This window comes from Symphalangus syndactylus, chromosome 4 (genome assembly GCF_028878055.3).
Source record: "Symphalangus syndactylus isolate Jambi chromosome 4, NHGRI_mSymSyn1-v2.1_pri, whole genome shotgun sequence".
In the NCBI taxonomy this organism is placed as follows: Eukaryota; Metazoa; Chordata; class Mammalia; order Primates; family Hylobatidae; genus Symphalangus; species Symphalangus syndactylus.
The window spans coordinates 161586125-161610128 of NC_072426.2; the positions used below are offsets into that span (position 1 = coordinate 161586125).

General features: G+C 41.4%; 1 pseudogene; it reads right to left on the bottom strand.

Annotated features, from left to right (window-relative positions):
• Positions 1-1094: 1094 nt before the first annotated feature.
• LOC129480194 (little elongation complex subunit 2-like) lies at positions 1095-10436 on the bottom strand (annotated as a pseudogene).
• Between the last annotated feature and the right edge of the window lie 13568 nt (positions 10437-24004).

Consider the following 24004-nt stretch of genomic DNA (forward strand, 5'->3'; position numbering starts at 1 on the left):
TTTATTTTCTAGTTTTAAATTTTGGGTTTAGTTTGTTCTTCCTTTACTAGTTCATTGATGTGCATTGTTAGATTGTTTATTTGAACTCTTTCTACTTTTTTAATGCAGGCATTTATTTCTATAAATTTATTCCTGGGGCTCAACTTACCTCTTTCTCTGGGGTGAGGAGTGTCTCTTGGAATGAGCCAATCCCAGCCAGGCTCTTCGCTTTCCTCTTTATGCTGCCATCTCCAGTCTCCACGCATCAGAAGGTCTTTCTCACTTTCTTGCTGAATTCCAGTGTTTTCTCCTATACACTCTATTTGATGTGTTGTTTTCTAATTGTTTTGGTCCTTTGTGGAGTAGGAGAGCACTGAACACCTCTAATCAGCCTTCTTGATGACATCTGGATGGGACAATATTGATCAATGATATATCTAGAAGCAATTTTGAATAAATAATACAGTGTTACAGGTTTTAATTAAATATGTAATCCAAAAATAAAGAAAGGAAGAAAAACCTCCCTTTTTTTTCAGAGGCAGGGAGTTTTTATTTTTGGCTTCTGTAATGGTATTTCACCAAATTTAAAGGTATTAACTTTATTAACCTGCAACATTTAAAGGAGTATATAAAAACTATCAAAATGGGTCAGAAACAAGGTTTGTGATGCTCATAATTATCTTCAACAGTGGCAATATTTAACCTTTTGAGTCAGTCTCAACTGATTGGCAATATAACATAATATATATTGATAAGTGTCATTCTTGACAAAAGAATCAAATTATTTTTCTATTTACAATTTTTAGAAAAGGTTTAATGTAAAAGTATTTTTCTTCTTTATATATTTCCCTGCCATGATAATGTTAAAACATATCAAGATGCTCCTCAAAGTTTAGGAGTGAACAGCGTAACATCCAATTTTAGTTGAAGCATTCCTTCACGTAGCCAACATATTTTTTCAAGACACTCGAAGAACTCTTGAGGATACTACAGGAAAAATGTTCCTCTTGCCTACTGAGCTTTTAGTCATATTTTCCCTCAAACTTTTCTAAATTAAACATTGTTATAACTGGGGTTTTTTTTTTTTTGAAATTTAATTTTCCACGGTGCAGTCCTCAAGTTATTCTTTTATTCGGAGCCACTCCTTCAGTTTCAACTTGCTGTGCAGGCAAGCAACTGCTTTTGGTTCCTATGGAAACTGGATTCCTGTGGCTGCCTGTAGGTATTCTTGTTCCACCAACCTTTTGTTGTGTTGTGGTATCCAGTGATTTAGGTGGAAAAGTACAAGGTATTCTTCCATGATGGATATGATATGGTCATAACAGGCTGGGATCTAATGGGACCCAGGGAACTGAGAGACTGGAAGGTACATCAGGAAGGCTGCAATGTGTTTTATACAAATTGTATGCTGTCCTAGTAACTTTTCCATCAGAGGCCTTATGGATCGGGAGTGAAGAATCTTCTGCTGCCTGAGATAACAAGTAGGAACCCTCCTGCTAGCTACTTAATTTCTTTAGAATGTGTTGGAGGATGTTAAATACATTGGAAATCTTGAGTGCTGAAAGTTTTCTTTTAATGCTTCTGAGGTAATTTCTTCCAGTAGAAAAAGCTTTGAAGTAAATGCATCGATATGGCCAACGTAAAATATCTGTTGGAATGCAATCAACTTCCAGTCCATAAGCGACAACATTAACTTTCAGTCAGAGCTTCAACTCCATAACCAGCTTGATACTCTACTTCTGGTAGTACATAAACTGGAAACTGTTGTCCAATTTTCCTCTGTGTTTTAGAACGTGGTCTTGTCTCCATCCTCCGGACACTGCAGCACATGTGTAACAACAGGTCTTGCAGGCTAAATAACTTATGAATAAAATTTCCTTCCTGAGGAGCTAGGTGTTCCGATGTATCTTCAACATAGTCCTGAAGTTCATATAGCAATTGTCCTTTTGGCTTCTGAAATGCAGAAGGCCATCCAATTTCGGCCAACTAGAAGCATCTGAAGGGACAGACAATTGCTCAGAAACAGAAGGCTGTTTAGAATTTTCTAAATTCATTAAGGGCAATTTGGGTACTTTTCTGGATATTGCCTTTAAGAGCTCATGCTGCATTTTAAAAATCTCTCCAACTGGATCAAAATTTTTATATACTCTTTTGATAGTTTTTTAAAAAAAATACGTGACTTGCCAGGTGCAATGGCTCACGCCTGTAATCCCAGCACTTTGGGAGGCCAAGGCAGGCAGATCACCTGAGGTCAGGAGTTCAAGACCAGCCTGACCAACATGGTGAAACCCCGTCTCCACTAAAAATACAACAACAAAAAAAAGTGGCCAGGCACGGTGGTGCATGCCTGTAATCCTAGCTACTTGGGAGGCTGAAGCAGGAGAATTGCTTGAACCCGGGGGGTGAAGGTTGCAGTGAGCTGAGGTAGTGCTACTACACTCCAGCCTGTGTGACAAGAATGAAACTCCACCTCAAAAAAATAAAAATAAATAAAAATAAAAAAATAAAAACACATGACTCTTCTGGACTACAAGCAGTATTAGCCTGGTTTTCTGCAGAAGCCTGTCCTGAGGAAGAATTTGGACTAGCTGGTCAAGAATTTAAGTTAGAACCCATGACAACTGTCTTTCCATCACTATTATTTCCATCACTCCTCATCTGTATCACTGCTGCAGAGAACTGGACCTTCAGTTTTAGCAGCTTCTGATGTCACAGTCTTTTCCTTTGAGTTGTCTAGGTTTTCCAGAACATGGGGTCTTTCAGCATCAACATGTACCATATCTATAGTCATATCATATTAGCAGTTTCAATTTCCTGAGAATTTTCTAACTGTAAGGCATCAGATGTTTTCAAGTCACTATCTTGTGTCAAAGACTTGTCAGAATTTGATACCTTTTTGCCACATGATTTGAATCCCTGGTCATCTTTATTTTTTGCACTCTTTAGGGCCACCATCCATACCAGTGACCAGTTGTTTCTCCTTTTGCAACTGTTCCAGTAGAATCTGAGATAAACTTCTAGAATTAGCAGAAATGTCTGGTGCACTTGGTGCCACAGGTGTAGTTCCTGCTTTGGGGGCTGTGGGAGCATCTGTCATGTTAGTTACTGTGGAAGTACTTGCTGGACTTGGTGGCTTTGATGCTTTGGTGGTGGTTACTCCAAAAGTTTCAAGTTTGGTAACATCACCATCAAAATCCAGATACAAGTTTCAAGAGTCTCAATGTTTCGGCACTCACTACTTCACAGGACATGTCCATTTCAGATATAAACTCTTCAGGGAAAACCTCTTTTCTATGCCTGGTGGGAGAGTCAAAGATCCCTGTTCTTAAAGATGTAAATATATACACAGATAATATAGTTATTGAATAACTTGGGTTCGAGGGAAGTAAAAATAGTTGTTTTCTAGCATAAAAGTAATTCCTTTCTCAAAGCTTCAAATTAATTTTGGATCACTGGGAGGATCATTTTCAAACTTAATAAATGAGTGAAAGTCCAGTTAAAATGGAAGAATAAGAACAGTTCATTTTAAGTAGACTCTCACAGGCTTGGTCAAATCAAATGCTCTAGGACCTTCTCGTATATTTTAGGATACTTTACTCGTATTTTGGAGATGATTCCCCGGGAGTATTTCATATATTCACATGCTGTGTAAACAGACACTCTGGCAGCTTTTCTTTCAAATAATCTTTTCAAGGATATTGGCATTGTCAACAGATTTGGAAGTTAAGGTAGCTTTTCCCTCTGGGGTAGAGGGCAGGTTTTCTTGGTGTCTAGGAAAATTAAAATAATGACTACTTTTAGGACAAAGTTTGAGCAAACTTACTTGAGCTCTGATATGGTTTGGCTGTGACCCCACCCAAATCTCATCTCAAATTGTAGTTCCCACAATTCCCATGTGTTGTGGGAGATACCTGGTGGGACGTAATTGAACCATGGGGGTGGGTCTTGCCCATACTATTCTCGTGATAGTGAATAGGTCTCATGAGATCTGGTGGTTTCATAAAGGGGAGTTTCCCTGCACAAGTTCTCTTCTCTTGTCTGCTGCCATGTGAGATGTGCCTTTCGCCTTCAGCCATGATTGTGAGGCCTCCCCAGCTATGTGGAACTGTGAGTCCGTTACACCTCTTTCTTTTGTATATTTCCCAGTCTCAGGTATGTCTTTATCAGCAGCATGAAAACAGACTAATATAAGGTCCATTATAAAAGACTGGAGTTTCCTAAGCTCCAGCTTCCGTAGCTATGAAGAAAATCCACTCAGTATACAACTTTTCCCTTTTTTAATCTAGGAGTCTTGTGTCTTTTGCCAACATCCATGAAACAATGATAAGGGAACTCATTAGACAGCAAGTAGAGTAAACCTCAGGCCCTTTACAATTAACAGTGTTTCTCCACCATTTACATGAAATTGAAAAATCAAGGCACCGAGAATTTTGTTTTTTTCTCCTTATATTTCACATCTGGGCTTTTACAATAGCTTTCTAGCTATTTCTTCTTTAGCATATAAGAGTTCAGCAAACATTTACTGGGTCCCAATCTTCTAACAGATACTTTTATAGATCCTAGAAATCCCAAGATAAATAAAACATGATTTTTGACCCAAAATGCTTCCAATGAATAGAAGAAACAATGCATAAAGACACATGACACAGAAACAGTATTATTTATTTATTTATTTATTTTTTCTGAGACGGAGTCTTGCTCTGTCACATAGGCTGGAGTGCAATGGTGCGATCTTGGCTCACTGCAACTTCTGACTCCCAAGTTCAAGTGATTCTCCTGCCTCAGCCTCCCAAGTAGCTGAGATTACAGGTGCGTGCCACCACGCCTGGCCAATTTTTTTTGTATTTTTAGTAGAGACAGGGTTTTGCCATGTTGGCCAGGGTGGTCTCAAACTGCTGACCTCAGGATATCTGCCTGCCTCGGCCTCCCAAACTGCTGGGATTAGAGGCGTGAGGCACTGTGCCTGGCATAAACAGTGTTTTTCATAGCGTGGGATATAAGCGATGACAGCAACGGCAACATGTTTTTTTTTTTGAGATGGAGTCTTGCTTGGTTGCCCAGGCTGGCGTGCAGTGGTGTGACCTTGGCTCACTGCTACCTCCACCTCCTGGGTTCAAGTGATTCTGGTTCCTCAGCCTCCTGAGTAGCTGGGATTACAGGTGCCTGCCACCACGTGCCAGCTGCTAATTTTTGTATTTTTAGTAGCGACGGTGTTTCACCATATTGCCCAGGCTGGTCTCAAACTCCTGACCTCATGATCTGCCTGCCTTGGCCTCCCAAACTGCTGGTATTACAGGTGTGAGCCACCGCGCCCAGCCAATGACAGCAACATTCAAGGGGTGCTCTGAGAGCCCACTGAGGTGCACTTAGCCTGTCGTGAAAGTTCAGGAGAGGGTCCTTGAAGATGGTCACTGAATGTCACTGAATGTGGTTTTGCAGGAGATTGAATTTGAAAAGCTACCTTACCTTCCGAGGCTGTTCACAATGCAAATATCCTCGACAAGATCATTTAAAAACATGTGAAAAGAATGTTTCTGATGGAAGGACATACACAGAAACATAAAATAGCACGATGTGAATCAAGGAACTAAACACAAACTGCTGTTACTAGTTTGTGGAGTTCCTTGTGTGGAGCAGTAGGAAGCTGAAGCTGGAGGCTGCTATGCATGCCGTGTTAAGGAACTCAGATTTTAGCCTTTATGCCAGTTGCCTCTAGACTTTTTTTTTTTTTTTTTTTTTTTTTTTGAGACGGAGTCTCGCTCTGTCGCCCAGGCTGGAGTGCAGTGGCGCAATCTTGGCTCATTGGAACCTCCGCCTCCCGGGTTCAAGCAATTCTCTGCCTCAGCCTCCAGAGTAGCTGGGACTACAGGCGCCCACTACCACGCCTGGCTAACTTTTGTATTTTTAGTGAAAACGGGGTTTCACCCTCTTGGCCATGCTGGTCTTGAACTCCTGACCTCATGATCCATCTGCTGTGGCCTCCCACAGTGCTGGGATTGCAGTCGTGAGCCACCTTGCCCAGCTGGGCTGACATTTTGATTGTAGCCTTGTGAGCAGCTGGCCTTAGGCTTTTCTGATTATACACTTATTTAGTAAAATTTTCTCAAGCAGTCACCTCTAATATATCTATATGCATTTATAAATTTCTCTGCACGTTGTATGGTCTCTCCATGTATTAAATCTTAGTATTTTATTTTATTTTATAGAACGAAATAAAAATAGATAAAGTTGGCCAGGCGTGGTGGCTCACGCCTGTAATCCCAGCACTTTGGGAGGCCGAGGCGGGCAGATAACGAGGTCAGGAGATCGAGGCCATCCTGGCTAACACGGTGAAACCCCGTTTCCACTGAAAATGCAAAAAAAAAAAAAGAAAAAAAATTAGCCAGGCGTGGTGGCGGGCACCTGTGGTCCCAGCTACTCGGGAGGCTGAGGCAGGAGAATGACATGAACCCGGGAGGCGGAGCTTGCAGTGAGCCGAGGTCGCGCCACTGCACTCCAGCGTGGGCGACAGAGCGAGACTCTGTCTGAAAAAAAAAAAAAAAAAAAAAGATAAAGTTTCTCATATTTTCTTCTACACCTCAACTGATTGTCTTTCTCACCCTCCTTGAGGGCCGCATTCAGTCTGCTTGCAGGTGCTAACACGCGGAATGATGATTTGGTCAGCTTTATGTTTTCAATCACTCCTCACAGTGGAAGATAGAGTTGAGGGACGCAGGATTCAAGGAGGGAAGAGTAGGAACCAAGATATTAAAATGCATCAAGCAAGAGAAAGTCAGGATCTGACTGAAAGGGCAGGCATGGAGTGAAAAGGAGGGCTAGATTTGAGAAATACCTAGGTAGGAGGATTGGTACGATCTGCCCATTGAGGAGGGGTGGGGAGTGGCTCTGAGAGGCCGGAGTGAGCTGGAGTAAAGCGATGGGAGAAGCAAATGGTGCACATTGTGTTTTGGTGACTGGGAGAATAGTGGTTATGTTTAATGAGGCAGAAGATTCAGTGGATAAGCAGATTTTAGTGGTGGGTTCAATTAAGAAATTGACCTCATCTTTATACAGATTCACTTCCTTTTAATTTTCTTTCAACACGTTCATCCAAAATTTGGTTGTGTTGTTTTTCTGCTGAACGACCTGTATTATTCTCCTTTCTTTTCCAAATCTCCACATTTTGGCCCAACCTGTGTTCCATGGTGAATTCAGACAGTAAATATAAGCACCTGTTTTCCAAGTGCCTTCTTTGTTATTTATAACACAATGCTTTTTATTCCAATTTTGTAGTTGACTTCTTTTCTCTAATATATTATTGTTTAGTCATTGCAGATCCTGTTATTGTTCCAAGCAAACAACCTCCAAGTTTCACTGGCTTACAATAAATAAAATTTATTTCTTGCTTATGTAATTTAATTTTATTTCATGTACTTTTATCCCAATGTACATTTCAATTTGGGACCCAGACCAAAATAGCCATTCAAGTGCAAGTGGTTTATTTTGTAGATGATCTGAAAATAATAGGAAATGAGATAGGGAAGAAAATAATGACAAAAAAGGCTTTATTTTCAAGGGCATTATCACTACGGACAACTGGAGCTTAATCCCACTGTGGAAACTGAGAAGCCAGGGTAAAATGTGTACCTGAGTCATCCCACCCGTGGGTCATCCCACCCGTGGGCCAAGGGAATTGTCATATTTACACACCAATTTCCATCAGCCACTGTTGTGGCTGTACCTATGAGTGATCACTCTCCAGCATTTCGGTCCTAGAAAAAGTAGCCAAGAAGGTTTCAGAGTCAGAGAAAGCCCTCATGCAGAAAATGGACATGGTGGCATTTACAATGAGTCAGGTACGCATTGGCGTGGTTAGAGTAAAAGGATATAGAGAGGAAGCCACTAAATCCATCCAGGAATAAACAAATAAAACGGGGAAAAAAACCCACTGTTGACATAAGTTAATACTTTTATTTTGCCACTATTGCTTTCTTGAGCCCTTTTATTCAGTCACAGCCACTTGTGTACATTAGGTAGGTAGTGTGCAAATTTTACAGTATGCATTAACTCAAATTCTATATTTGTAATAACTAAAACACGCCTTATTTTTCATCTCTATGCTATTGCCTCCCCTTTCCCCAATTTCTCTGTGTATGGAGCTCAACCGACTTGCCAAAAGCTCCCTCAAATGATGATTTTACAATAAAGTCTTTCTTAAACTTTAGTTAGAATCAATCACTCTCTACTGGCTGCTCCTGTAGAATTTTATCTGTAGTTTTGTCATCTTATCACTTTATAATATTATTTACAATCTGTCTGTTAATGTATTGTGAACAGGGCTGGGCGCGGTGGCTCACGCCTGTAATCCCAGCACTTTGGGAGGCTGAGGCAGGTGGATCACGAGGTCAGAAGTTCAAGACCATCCTGGCTAACACGGTGAAACCCCATCTCTACTAAAAATACAAAAAATTAGCCAGGCGTGGTGGCGGGCGCCTGTAGTCTCAGCTAGTCAGGAGGCTGAGGCAGGAGAATGGCATGAACCCGGGAGGCGGAGCTTGCAGTGAGCCGAGATCGCACCACTGCACTCCAGCTTGGGTGACAGAGTAAGATTCTGTCTTAAAATATATATATATATAGAACATCTTTAAGATGATTTGTGTCTTACTCCTTTTTACTTATCCCGCGATTGTCACAATAAAGGTTTGCTCACATAATAAGCAAATACCTACAGACATGTCTGATTTTCTTACAATTACGAAAAGTGAATCTTACTTTGAAAAAAATCATAAATGCCCCACATTTTTCAATGTGCTTTTGGACATTTCTTTTTTTTTCTCCAGACTATGTTTTTATAACTATGTTTTTATAATATTATATATGTTAAGGCACTTACAATTTTAATGTGTAGTTATATGTAAAATCACATTTTATGAAATAAGCATTATCAAATAATTCTTCATGATGAAATTGATTTATGAGGTTCTAATAAATATTACAGTATTGTTGGCCAGAAAGCACTAATGAAAATAAATTAAAGGTATTGTTTGTTACTTTAAAGGCTAGGAATTTCTAATATAAAGAAATGTAAGGAATAGTTCATAATTTAAGAACACATCGACTTCAAATTGTAAAAAAGAATTATCTATTGTTAAAGCGAACTAAATATGGCCTGGGAAGGACTCTGTACTTCCATATTTGAGTCCTTGTAGATGAACCATAACCTAACTTAATAGGTCAACAAGATTGAAAACCTAATTTAGGAGTATGTACGTGGAACAATCACCAATCCAGCAGCCATACTTCAGCCACTCACACATTGCTGAATGTTCAAACTGTGTTCAAGTAAGGCAAACTTGTAACCAATCCGGTTGTTTCTGTAACTCACCTCTGATTTCTGTACATCCTTTTCCTTTTTTTGTCTATAAATCTTCTTCCACCATGTGGCTGTGCTGGAGTCTCTCTGAATCTGCTGTGATTCTGGGGGCTGATTCACGAATCATTCATTGCTCAATTAAACTCCTTTAAATTTAATTCAGCTGGCCAGGTGCAGTGGCTCATGCCTGTAATCCCAGCATTTTGGGAGTCTGAGGAGGGCAGATCACCCGAGGTCAGGAGTTCGAGACCAGCCTGACCAACATGGTGAAACTCCGTCTCTACTAAATATACAAAAATTACCCGGGTGTGGTGGTGCATGCCTGTAATCCCAGCTACTTGGGAGGCTGAGGCAGGAGAATCGCTTGAATCCGGGAGGTGGAGGTTGCAGTGAGCAGATATCGTGCCACTTACACTCCAGCCTGGGCAACAAAAACGAAACTCCGTCTCAAAAAACCCAAAAGTTTAATTCAGCTGAAGTTTTTCTGTTAACACTGTGTTATTATTTAATCTTTTGATGAAAGGCAAATGATATAAACAAGAACTTGGAATATTTGTGAATAATGTATAAATAAATAGTTTCTGTTTATTCTCTGTATTCTGTTAAAAGTTTTTGCTCTGGTCAGTATATCTGGCCATAAGATTCTTTTAAATCCTGTATAATTTTAAAAGCAAATTTGATGCATGTGCAACTTATTTATTTTATTTTTTGAGGCTGTTTGTTACAATGGAAACTGCATTAACAAGCCTCATGTGGCACATGCGGTGCCCAGAGCATTCTGAAAGTTGTGGTTTTGAAAACAGTTGTTGTGGCGACATTGTCCTAATTAAAGTTCTCGGGCAGTTTTGCCAACATTCAAAACCATCTTCTGTTTTTATCCTTTCGTGGTAATATGTATCATTTATAAAAAGGAATTCCAACACCTCTTTTCTATGTATAATCTCCCAACGTTCCTGGTCAAAGCAGTTTGCTCCCAAATTACCAGAAGCGGTCTTGTTGCGGCAGCAGAGCTCCACTGTCGCACTTCTACTCACGGGTTTGTTGAACGTGTAGCTTTACCCACCTTGAGGGAGAACTGCACGTGCCCGTGTTGGTGCTGACGCATGATGTGTGGTGCACGGATGGAGAAAAGGTGAATATCTCCCCACACCAGACCTCCGAGGTTCATAAATTATTTATCACATACTTCAGTGTGCTGCCACAGTGGTCAGGCCAGTTTCTAATATGGAGACAAGAGCTCTTTAATCACGCTGTTCCCTGCAAAAGAGAAAGATTGGCATTTAACAGAGAGCTGTAAGACAGGATAGGGATGTGACCGCACGGAAACCTCCACTTAGAATAGGAGTCGCTAATCAGTTCTAGACCAATTGCATGGACTTATGTAGTAATAGCAGTTATAGCTCCTGAAGATAGTTTCAATCTATTGCCAGCCTCTGCAGGTTTTTATAACAAGCAGGAAATTGATACACATGTCTCTATTCCATAATCAGAAAAGTATCACCATTTTCCTGGGACAAAAATATGTAAGTTTAAAGATTTTTGTGCCAGGTCAGTAGTCACAACTTACCAATAGCATTTTTTATTTTAAAAATACAGTTAGTGACTATACCATTGGCTAACAAACGGAGACTTAAAGCATTCTCTGGATGCAAATGCTACAAATAAATTATTAGGTATATTCACTAATATTTACAAACTTATCTTCATACATAAAGCAAGGTAGATCACCAGTGTGGCCATGCAAACAGGGTTTGAGGACTTCAATATTTAAAGCAAGTTTGTCCAACCCACAGCTCATGGGCGGCATGCAGCCCAGGCCGGCTTTGAATGAGGCCCAACACAAATTAGCAAATTAGTAAACTTGCTTAAAATGATGGGTTTTTTTGCGAATTTTTGGTTGGTTTGTTTGGTTTTTAGCTCATCAGCTTTGTTAGTGTTAGTGTATCTTATGTGTGGCCCAAGACAATTCTTCTAATGTGGCCCAGGGAAGCCAAAAGATTGGACACTCCTGATTTAAAGGGAAAAAGGGAGGGCAGATGAGGAAAGAGGATTAAAAAAAAGAGAGAGATGGTAGACAAAAGAGGCAACTGGTTACAGTCTTTGGAGGCTTTGATTAGCACTTACTGAATCTACATTTTACATGTGAAAGGAGTGGGTAGTGGAACAGTGAATTATTCATAGTGCTTAGTGCTTCTGCATTTTGCATAAGATAAGGTAAACACAGAGGAGGTGCTCAAATATGCATTCCTCTCAGGTGAGCCAAGGGATGCCCTCTAGGCCTGTCTTTGTCAAGCTACAGGTGAAGATAAGCTGTTAGTTTACATTGTCAAGGTGAAATAAAACAGCATTCTGTTTTAGGGTAAAGCTCTTGGGGCCCACGAGGAATTTCCTTGTGAGCAATTTGTGAAGGAGGCCACCGGGGGAGACATGTAGCCTTCTGTCTTTGCAGCTATCTACTTAGGAACAAAATGGAAGGCAGTTTTTGCATGACGCAGTTACTGAGCTTCACTTTTCCCTTTGGTATAGTGAATTTGGGGTCCTGAGATTTTTATATTCCTTTCACAGCCTCACTATATTTGAATAAAAATACAATCTACATGTTAAAACTGACCACATCATTCTCTCCTGTGTGTCTTAAAAGGATTTAAGGCCCATCCAGAGAATCCAAGATGATCTCATCTCAAAGCCTTAATTATACCTTTGATGACCCTTTTTCCAAATAAGGTCTCAATTAGAGGTTCCTGGAATAAGACACGGACTTATCTCCCTGGGGACCACCATTCAGCCTGATCCAGAAGGAAGGGCATGATTTCAGCTCTCTGGGATTTGAGACAAAGAGGCCCCTTTTCTTTTATCTTTTCATGTCTCTTCTTGCCATGTACCCACATGATTGAGTGTGGGCTGAGGGTGAATCCAAGAAGGGCTTTGTTTTGTGGTCAGTACAGGCTTTGGTCCAGAGAGACAACAATACTTTCAATACTCTTTTGTTCGGCCCCAGAGGAGCTCAACACAGAGAACTGCCTAGAACAGGAAACTGGGTAAGTGTGCTTGGAACATACCCTTGTCTTCTCTTCTTTGGACTCTTGATTGCAACACTCATCTCTGCCTGGATATTCACATGGACTTATTATACTCTCTGTCTTTTCTTCTGTGTGTCTTCCCTTCTGTATGTCATTGAATGTTGGGCCCACCTGGATAACCCAAGATAATTTCATCTTGAGGTCCTTAACTTAATTATATCTGCAAAGAACACTTTCCTAAATAAGGTCACAGACACAGTTTTGGGGGACTGGGACATGGATATATCTTTTTGGAGACCATGATTTAACTCACTATAGGCTCAATTCTCAGCCCTAAAAGGGGTCCTACACAAAGTGAGAGCACTCAATGGAAAGAAGGGCTCTGAGATGTGAGATAGGAACATGTGAACAGAACCTTCAACCCACAGATTCCCCTGGACTATCTGGTCCAGGAGAAGGACTCCTCCGTCTCTCAGGTTGAGACTCGCACGGCCTGGAGATTAGGCAAAGACTCTGTTCGATCTTTGCATGAAATTAAGTAGTCTTAGTGGTCCATTGCAGGGGTCTCTATCTGTGATTGACCTTTATTTATTTCTTGCTTTATGTACTTATCTATATTCTTGGTTTTTTTCTTGAATAAGGTAGTTTACTTTTTAAATGCTTCCCTAGAGATACAGCTCTTGAATTAAAAAATACTACTATTACTACCATTTTGCTTTAGTCACTAAGTTCTGCCTTAATTTTCTGTCAATTTTATATATTTTTGTCTATATTTTGTTGATATTTTAAAGTTTTTTCTTGTTTTTATTAATATGGTTATTTAAGGCTCTAGATTTCTTCTGAGTGCAGATCTACCTGGGTCATACAGATGTTGTCATATGGGGTCAGTTCTTTTACAAATATTCTTCAACGTTTTTCTCTTTGGCCCTTAATGATATAAGAAAACATTCAAAACCTATATGTTTTATTGTGTTTTGGAGTTTTATTATTTATTTAATTTCACTGCATCTTCATTAAAGAATTAAAAATAGTTTTTAGAAATTACTGAAGTTTTGTGGTCTGAAATATAGTCTTTTTTATGATCTGCGGAATCTGAAAAAAAAGAGCATTCTATATTTTTAAGGTGCCAAGTTTGTTATCTATCAATTAGAGAAAACTATGTGATTTACATTTTTACATCATGACTTACTTTTGCTCTCTTCAGCAGTCACAGCCTGATAGAGGTGATGTAATTTTCCCTGCTGTGCTCCTGTGTCTTTCCTTATGCATGTTCTACTTTTTTTTTTGAGACGGAATCTTGCTGTGTCACCCAGGCTGGAGTGCAGTGGCTCGATCTCGGCTCACTGCAACCTCTGCCTCCCAGGTTCACACCAGTCTCCTGCCTCAGCCTCCCGAGTAGCTGGGACTACAGGCGCCTGCCACCAAGCCCAGCTAATTTTTTTTTATTTTTAGTAGAGATGGGCTTTCATTGTGTTAGCCAGAATGGTCTTGATCTCCTGACCTCATGATCCGCGCACCTCGGCCTCCCAAAGTGCTGGGATTACAGGCGTGAGCCACCGTGCCCAGCCTACTTTTTGTTTTAAGAACATTGATGCTGTGTTATTTAATCTCTAGAATTCATAACTGGCATATCTTCATTGTGAATCACATACTTATTTTTTCTTTTCTGCTCCTTTTTCTTACTTCCATGCTTTTTCTGCCCTGTGTATGAAAGAGAAGAAAATCAGTGATGCCACACAAAACCCTCCATAGTAGTCAGATCACAGCGATGGTTTTAACATTTGTAGTGCTGACATTCTGTTCCTGTTCTTGTCTCTTTCACTGAGTTCTCCTACCATCAGGCAGGTTCCATGCTCATCACCAGGCCCCTGGCTACAACTTTTCATACCCTGTCAACATTTGGTTCACTGATGATTGTTGTTTGCTAGATTTTCCAAGCAGTTCCATATAAACAATGTTCCCATATCTTTGAACATTCAAAAATCAGTTTGTATTGCTTTTATACTTGATTGAAATAATAGTTGGTATAAAATCTTTGGGTTGCACTTTCTTGGTGCAAAATTTCACGGGTCTCAGCTCTTCCAGTATTGAATACTGCTACACACTGCCCTGTTGATTACAGATTCAAGCTGGCCATCAGACTTGCAAGACACAGACAGCTTTAATCTGATGCCACATTTACTGGGCTTTAAAGGAGGACACAGGCCGGGAGACACAGCTGGTGTCCTGGGGCACCCACAGCTCCCTTTGCCCTTTCACCTATCCAGGGCCTATGTGGCTGCCGCAAACAAGAGTCAGGGTGCTTGCGGGCCACCTGGATAATTGAAGCCACCGCCTTGATTTCCCAACAATTTTTTATACTGTTTCTAGACACAAAGCTACAAGCCACATATTGATTCACAGCCCCCCTATTCCAAGGGCAATGGAACATAGGTGATGAGGGAGACATTCCACATCTATTTCAAATCTGTAATTTCCAAGTGTGTCTGTTAGCTTCTGTTGATTAGGAAATTATCCCCAAATTTAGTCACTTAAACAGCAACAGTTTGTTAACCTAAGGATCTGCTGAAGAGTTCCCATGGTCTGGGCTGGCTCCGGCTAATCTCACCCAGGCTTGCTCATGTGTCTGCAGTGCCTTAGCAGGATGGCAGAGGGTGGCTAGCCCCTCATAGCCTGCCTGTGGTCTGGTGGTTGGCCATTTGCCTCTGGCTCAGCGTGGCGATTATTTCATTATTTCATTATTTTGCATTCTTTTGTTGTTGTTGTTTTTTGTTGTGTTTTTTTTTTTTTTTTTTTGAGACAGGGTCTCACTCTGTCACCCAGACTGGAGTGCAGTGACGTGATCTCAGCTTACAGCAACCTCTGCCTCTCAGGCTCAAGCAACTCTCCCGCCTCTGCCTCCCAGGTAGCTGGGATTACAGGTGAGCGCCACCACCGCCCAGCTAATTTTTGTATTTTTAGTAGAGATGGGTTTTCACCATGTTGACCCGGGTGGTCTCGAACTCTGGACCTCAAATGATCCAGCCACCTCGCCCTCCCAAAGTGCTGGGATTACAGGCGTGAGCCACTGCGCCTGGCCTGTTGTTGTTAATAGTGATAAAATATTTGGTGCAGCTTCTCAGTCACCACATTTTACAGTTTCAGATGCACTTTCTGGACCGGACATGCATTTTCTGCTGGTGTAACTCTGCTTATTTTGCATTATTTTAAGGCATTTATAATTAATTCTGATTCCTCATTTCAGACTATGTTTTCTTTCTCCTGAGACATCTGTTTCCTACTGTAGGTAGAGGGAAGCATTTCATGGAGGGCCAGGTCCCTGGCTAGGACAAGGTAGAGCCTCATAGTCATATTTGGTATCCAGTGGCCATTGCTCTGCCCCAGCCTGCCATCTGGCTGTGGTGTGTTTGGTGGCCCACGTCTAACTCTACCTCTGTTTCTAGACTGTGACCCAGGACCAGGGGAAATTAGTAGCCAGCCCGTGCCTCCAGCGCCACTGTGGCGAGCCCTCTAGGACGGGCCCCTCACATTGGGCTTTCTGGTGTCTGCGGCCTCAGTGTCAACGCTCTGCTACTCCCCACAAGCAGCCCTGCTCAGTGTACCCTGGGCTGGCAGGCTTTTTCTCTGTGTTGTGGTTTGGCATTTCACCTCACTCCTGTTTTCATTAAAAGTAGACTTTTCCTTTCTATTTCAAGTTCTGTGGATGATTTTAGGAGAATGTTTTCTTTATGTCATCTGCAGATATGCTTTCTCATTTCCCACCTCGACGCTCCATCTTCCACTTTCAATCTTTTCTTTTTTTGGAAGGAGGGTGGGGTATTGTCAGAGTTGTATTTTCCAAGAGCCCTTTCAATTTCTCCATTTTTGCCCTTTATCACTCTGTGTGTGTGTGTGTGTGTGTGTGTGTCTGTGTGAGAGAGAGACATACAGCGTACATACAGAAAGATGTGCAAAATGTAAACGTATATTTAACAAGTGGTTATAAAGCCATATAATATGCAACAACCACACAGGTGAAGAAATAAAGTCTTACCAAAACCTAGCAGTCTCCCAGGTGTCCGTCTCCAATCACCACACTCTTCCTCATGCCCCCACCCCAGTACCCCCAGGAGTCAAACACTTTTCTGCCTTTAGTGTCATCATGTCTTAGCTGTGTTTATAATTTTACCACCTATACATGCATTACGAAAGAGCTGCTTCTCCTTGCTATCTTTTTCTTGCTGTAGGTCTTGTATCTTCAGAGATACTAGAAATAGGGTTCCGAATATAACTTTTTCTGTTTCTGCACTCTCTCCCTTCTTCTGTGTTTCCTTTAATCTGTCAGATTGAGTTTGTTCTACTCATATGAAAACTCTGTCCCAAATGCCTCCTGATCCTTGGCTCTGCATTCATGAGTAAGTGTGATGCACTGGGGATGACTGGCAGTCCCTATGGGAGTGGGCGTATTGGCCAGTGGTCCTTGCCTGTGCATTCATAAGTGTGATGCACTGGGAGATGACTAGGAGTATGTATGGGATGGCGTATTGGCCAGTGGTCCTTGCCTGTGCATTCGTAAGTGTGATGCACTGGGAGATGATTGGGAGTACGTATGGGATGGCGTATTCGCCAGTGGTCCTTGCCTGTGCATTCATAAGTGTGATGCACTGAGGATGACTGGGAGTCCCTATGGGAGTGGGCGTATTGGCCAGTGGTCCTTGCCTGTGCATTTGTAAGTGTGATGCACTGGGGGATGATTGGGAGTAAGTATGGGATGGCGTATTGGCCAGTGGTCCTTGCCTGTGCATTCATAAGTGTGATGCACTGGGGATGACTGGGAGTCCCTATGGGAGTGGGCGTATTGGCCAGTGGTCCTTGCCTGTGCATTTGTAAGTGTGATGCACTGGGGGATGATTGGGAGTAAGTATGGGATGGCGTATTGGCCAGTGGTCCCCTTAACAGAGCGGGCCTTTGTTGTTGGGCGTCACCTGACTCCCGTGTCTAAAGGAGAATTTCCTTCTTGGAGATAACATCTGACCACAGCCTTCTGGGAGCCATGGGAACGGTCTTGTGTGTCTGCAATTAGAACGCATGTAATCACTTTATTTCTGAATTTAAGCCTCACCCAGTCCCCCACGGTTGCTTATTTGCTGACTCCTAGCTGTGAAACTTTCTGAGATTCTCTGAGTGAATCACATTTCTTTTCTTCTTAGGTTGCAGCTTTCTTTATTCTACTCAATCAATGCCTACTAGTCTGTTAAATGTCAAAGAAATATTAAACTTTTTATCTTCTAATATTACTTCTCCCATTCTTTTGTCCTAGTGGGCTCATGGATGTTTAAATTTATTTGCTCTCCTCTTAGTTGATTTTCTTTCTTTCTTTTTTTTTTTTTTTTTTTGAGACAGAGTCTTGCTTTGTCTCCCAGGCTGGAGTGCAATGGTGTGATTTCAGCTCACTGCAACCTCCACCTCCCGTGTTCAAGTGATTCTCCTGCCTCAGCCTCCTGAGCAGCTGGGATTACAGGCACCTGCCACCATGCCTGGCTAATTTTTGTATTTTTAGTAGAGACAGGGTTTCACCATCTTGGCCGGGCTGGTCTCGAACTCCTGACCTCAGGTGATCTGTCCGCCTCGGCCTCCCAAAGTGTTGGGATTACAGGCGTGAGCCACCACTCCCGGCCTTAGTTGATTTTCTTAAGGCAGAGCAGATAACATTTGTGCTTACACTGCCACATTTAACCAAAATTTCAATCAGGGATAGTTTAAATAAAACTTTATATAAGAGTTTCCCATTTCCTCCATTCTCTTTCTAGAAGTTTTTTTTTTTTTTTTTTTTTGTATTTTTATTACTTGTAACTGAGTGCAGAGATATAATATTAAAATTTATCAAATTTCAGGGTAGTGATATTAGTCATTTATTTTAGTAGTGAAATTAAATGTTAACATTCAACTGTAAGGTTGGAAGATTTAACTAATGCCTTTTCCCCCATTGAATTAATACAGAACAAAAATTTATATTTCTGATAGAGACAGGAGACAGGGAAATACTGGGTAGAAGATGATGGTGCCCTAGCAAAGGCCTCGCCTTCAAGCCTGGAAGACCACGGCCCTAAGTGGGAACAGGCATTCCTGTTTTCCTGCCCAAAAGTTGCCTTTTCACCTGCCATGCCCCACTATCCTGTACCCATGTAAACCCCAATCCCCAGGCTCCAGAAGCAGGCGAGGAAGTGATGAACAGAAGAGTAGAAGAATAGCAGAATGGTGTGGCAGAGAGAAGAGAAGGAACATCTGAACATCGAGAGGAGTTCAGCTGGGGATGGTTGGAGAGGAGATCGGCTGCTGGATGGCCAAACTCCAAGGGAAGATCATCTTCCCATTCCATCCCCCTTCCAGCTCCCCATCCATCCCACTGAGAGCCACCTCCACCACTCAGTAAAACCCCCACATTCATCCTTCAAGTCTGTGTACAACCTGATTCTTCCTGGATTCTGGACAAGGACCTGGGTACTGAGAGGGCACTGAGCTGGTTAACACTTAAGCCATCTGCAAACAGCAAAGCTCAAAGAGTGAACTGTAACACACGTCCGCTTGGGCTTTGGGAGTTGCAGGCACCCACCCTTAGATGCTACCATGGGGCCGGAGCCCAAAACACACTCAGCCTGGCTCCTGCACCTGCCTGTGGGCCCCCTCCCATAAGGGGTTTGAGTGTGCAGTGGCAGAACATACGAGCCACACCGCTGTTGCATGTCCTGCGAGGGGGTCAGGGAACTCTGCAGCTTCATTTCCACTGGTAGATAGGAGATTTTGCAAATGATACACTGTAGATCAGATACTCTCAAAGAAAAAAAGAGGCTACAAAGTTGTAGAGTTCAATTACCTTATTCATAAATACTTTTTTCCTAACCTAATTGACTCATATCTTGGCATCACTAGGACTTTGAGCTTTACCCGATATGGGTTTCTTTCTTCCCAAAGCGTTTGTTTTACTGCCCCATTTTATTGCTTTCAATTAATGAAATCTGATTCTAAAACCAAGAGTTCCTGAGGTGTTAGCCACTAGCACTATCCTCCCTACCGTCACCTTCATTATATCTGTTCCATCTATCTTTTGAGGACATCTCAAGTTGAGGTTATTAACCTTATCTCATGTTCCCTTCTCCCTACTATTTGTACTCACTTTGTTTAGTGTGGGTAATTCAAATGTAAATTGTTTTGGTCACAAACCCCAACTGCTTGCTCACTGAATAGCCTGCAATCTGCCTTTTGCAATGATCACTCCGTCCTGGAGGGTACGTCTGATGGCACCTGCTTCTGCCATGTTAGAACACTGCCTGCAGCCCTAGGATATGGATTTCTTAGCTTTTTTCTCTTCTTTGTTTGCCTATTTCTCTGTCTTCTAATTGTTTTAAAGGTGAAGGAGAGTAGTAGTACAGAAATAATAACACAAAATTAAAATTAAATTAAAACGTAAAAAATAAGTACAGAACTAATTTTTCTCTGGCTTGATTTTAAAATGTTGGTTCCAAGTGCTTTAGGTTGGAGGTGTTTCCGACCCGAGCATGGCTCCGCCCACGTAAGCATCCCTTCCCACATTCTTTGAAATCAGCTGCTCTGATCCTAAATGTAGGCCTCACGTCTCACCAGCTGTATAATCTTGGGAAAGTAGGAAACTCACTTTACTTCTTTATCTCTGGGACGGGGATCCTATCTCCAAGAGTTGTTGAAAGGATTAAATGATACAGTGCACTTAAAGTTCCGGGTAGATAAGAAGCACTCTATAAGTAGTGACCATTTTTATCATCTGTGTAGATGTTAAAGTTTGCCTGGATATTCTACGATTATATACTCTGCAATCCCATGCTGCTTTCATACATTTGCTCTGATAAAACTTCCCTAGGACACTGAGAAAAGATTTTTCAGGGCTGACTAAACCCTGCTTAAATGTTTTCCAGCTGTTCTGGCTCTTAAGAAATAAAAAAAAATAGATTTTTAAAAGAGAATTAACTCATTTATTCTTGCTCTTTATTCTCTGTGTCTGAGGGGAGACCCTACCAACCTCACATCTATGACTCCCAGTAATCACAGGAGATACATCATTGTCTAGGAAGAGAGGGAGAGGGCCACAGGCTTGGCAAAGTCAGAACTTCCAGTCTTCCTGCTTTCCAATATCCCTGGGCTTCTGGCCTTGTACACAGTTAACGTGTTTCAGCTAGTGCTGAGTATTGCATTCTGCCCCTTCAACCAGATCACTTCTGCTGAAAGTTTGCATCTCCCAATATCAGCGTTGAGGAAGCCAAGTGAAATCTATCAATCCCTGTTCAGAATGTAATGAAATTGAAGATCCTCTTTCCCCAGATGGATTATTATATCATCATAGCATTTGGAGAAGCCAAGATCAACAAAAAAGCAGTTAGCAGGTGTGCATGTGTGTGTGCTATTTGAACATTAGACATAGTAATTTTTCAGAAAAGATTCTCATCTCTGAAAAACTTTTCCTCAAGACAAAAAGAAGTATAGCACATTTCATTTTAGGACATAATCTGTCTTTGGGCTTCAGCATTTTTAAATTAGACATATGTTTGATAGAATATTCCTTCAATTGTTAATTTCTTCAAGAAAGTTCAGCTCTTTGGAATCAGATTGAGATTTTTTGTTAAATCCTTATACTTGTTTGTCTTCAGTGCATTCATGTTTTAAAATAATACATTGAAAATTTGAAAATGTTTTTACTTCAAGTAACTACATTGTCTTTTTCTAAAATGAGAAGTTGCAGTGTTCCATGTTCTGATTTGATGTTTTTCCTGATTTCTGTTAGTAGTCTTGGATGTTTTCTGTATTTGTATTTAGAGTACACACACTTGTCTGAGACAGTTCTATTTCTCACAGTCATCACTGTGCCACATATTTGCCTCCCTGCCATCTTCAAAAGAGTGGGCTAAGGCCGGGCGCGGTGGCTCACGCCTGTAATGCTGACACTTTGGGAGGCCCAGGTGGGCGGATGACGAGGTCAGAGATGGAGACCATCCTGGCTAACAAGGTGAAACCCTGTCTCTACTAAAAATTCAAAAAATTAGCCGGGCGTGGTGGTGCTCATCTGTAGTCCCAGCTGCTCGGGAGGCTGAGGCAGGAGAATCACTTGAACCCGGGAGGCGAAGGTTGCAGTGGGCCGAGATCGCACCACTCCACTCCAGCCTGGGTAACAGAGTGAGAGACTCTGTCAAAAAAAATAAAAAAAAAAAGAATGGGCTAGAGCTTGGCTACACTGTGAGATTTATTGTCTTTGAACTGCCACTTATTCTGAGCTGCTCACTTCCATTAATCAGCCTGACTTACAGACTCTGGAATTGTGTGCTCATCTCATAGGTTGTAGCTAAAGTCCATCCATTACATTTCTAGGCCCTCACTTCTCTGTACAACCCCAGTTCAGTCATGCTGGCAAATATGTGGGGGGCGCTCAGCCCTGAGGAGTTCTATAAGGGAAAGTTCCACATGGGCTTGGATTATATACCCAATAATTCAGAGCAAATTTGTGAAAGCTTCATATGTCATTTACAGTTTGTAGGCACTGCAGAACTGTAGATTCTAAAGAGAGAAGGCTATGCCTTCTGATGATAGTCTTAAATCATGGAAAGCTAAAACAATAAACACCTCAAATTCAGTGTATCTTTGTCTTGGAAAAAGGGTTAGACTTCATGGTTGCAGTTCACCTCACTCGCCTGTGGTTCATTGATTCTGACATCTAATTAAATTGATCAGCCACAGTGATCACAAGGCGATTGTTTGCCAAACACTACTGGCAAAGTAAACTTAGCTCATACTTGTGATTTACTTTACGGTTTCTATCCGGAATTGGGAACAAATAAGAAATTTGTTTTGACTAGGAAATTGTATACAATTCTAATCATAATTTGGACTGGAATAATAACCATTGTGCATTTGCTTGTTTCTGACTTTGTTAGTCTTCATAATATTCCTTTCAGGAGGTTGGCTATATTTATAGTTAATTGAATTTTGCTAATGTTTTCTTTCCACAAAGCTTGTTGTTGTATTTAATTGTTTAAGAAAAGAAACGAAAAGTATCTGTCAACTTTCAAGAAATAAAATGCTTTTGTTAAAAATCAATATTTATTAAATGTCATTTGAAAATTCAAGCAATATATAATTTGCAAACATTTGATAAAATAGTTTCAGTAATATTTTTAGCTTGAATGGGTCAGGATAATAAATCAATATTTTCTCTCAAATTCTGATAACATATGTTAAAAAGTTCTTTGAAACAATAGTAAAACTTAAGAAAAAGCAGTCAGTAAAGCTACTGATGATTATTTCCTTTTAGGATATAATCAGTCTTCTGACTTAAGCATTTTAAAATTAAAAATACCTTTGATAGAATATTCCTTTCACTGTTAATTTCTCCAAGAAAGTTCTGCTCTTTGGAATTAGATTAACTAATGATATTTTTTGTTAAATCCTTATATTTGTCTTCAGTACATCCTAGTAGACTTGTTTAGAGAGCAGACCCAAGAGTGAAATTCAAATAATTAGCAGGAATGGAAAATAGAGGATTCTAATTTTTCTTAAGAAAGTGCTTTCTTATCATTGGCAAAACAATGAGTTTATTCAGACTTTTTTTTTGAGACGGAATCTCGCTCTGTCACCCAGGCTGGAGTGCAGTGGCGCAATCTCGGCTCACTGCAAGCTCCGCCTCCCGGGTTCACGCCATTCTCCTGCCTCAGCCTCTCCGAGTAGCTGGACTGCAGGCGCCTGCCACCACGCCCGGCTAATTTTTTGTATTTTTAGTAGAGACGGGGTTTCACCGTGTTAGCCAGGATGGTCTTGATTTCCTGACCTCGTGATCTGCCCGCCTCGGCCTCCCAAAGTGCTAGGATTACAGGCGTGAGCCACCGCGCCCGGCCTATTCAGAGACATTTTTATTCCATTATTCTGTGAGTAAAGAAAAGAAGAGGAGGCATGTTGAGGTTTTCTTTTCCTGATGATGTTACAGTAATTATTGTTGCCAAGATATGCTTTTGAATAGGATCCAAAAACATACCTGCAATAATGATCATAAAAATCTTCCTTTTCTATCGCTCAAAATGGCGTTTATTTGACAGGATGATCTTCTATGCATCTCATCCTACTGTGTGTATTTCCCTTCTGCTTTGGTGGAGTGGGGTCTGGGGGTGGGGAGGAGAGAGAGAGAGAGAGAGGGAGAGGGAGGGAGGGAGGGAGAAAGAGAGAGAGAGACAGCAGAGGCTTTGCGGGTAGAGCAGATAAAAATTCCCAGACAAATTTCATGGGTGAAAAATGGCCAATTTATTTCTTTTATAGCTGAATGTCATTTTTATTTTGTGGATTTTTTCATCAAGTAGTGAAAACTCACATATTAATAATATTCAGAGTCTCCTCTGGCCATTTTAGTACCCTCTTTGTCCAGAGTCAGATTAGATTCTTGGCGGCCCTCCTGGCGACACGTGTGTGAGGTGGGGAGGAGGTTTCTCGCCCTTGGCGATCGTCTCCTCCGCACAGGGGCGTCTGTGGAGGTGTCCGTCATTTTGTTTGGTCTCAGCCGCCAGTTCCCAGGAACCCTCTCTTCTGGCCACACGCCCGCTTCATGGTCACAGGCCTCCGTCAGCGGCTTCTCCATCCCTCTCTGGCAAGCTGAAGTACGTGACGA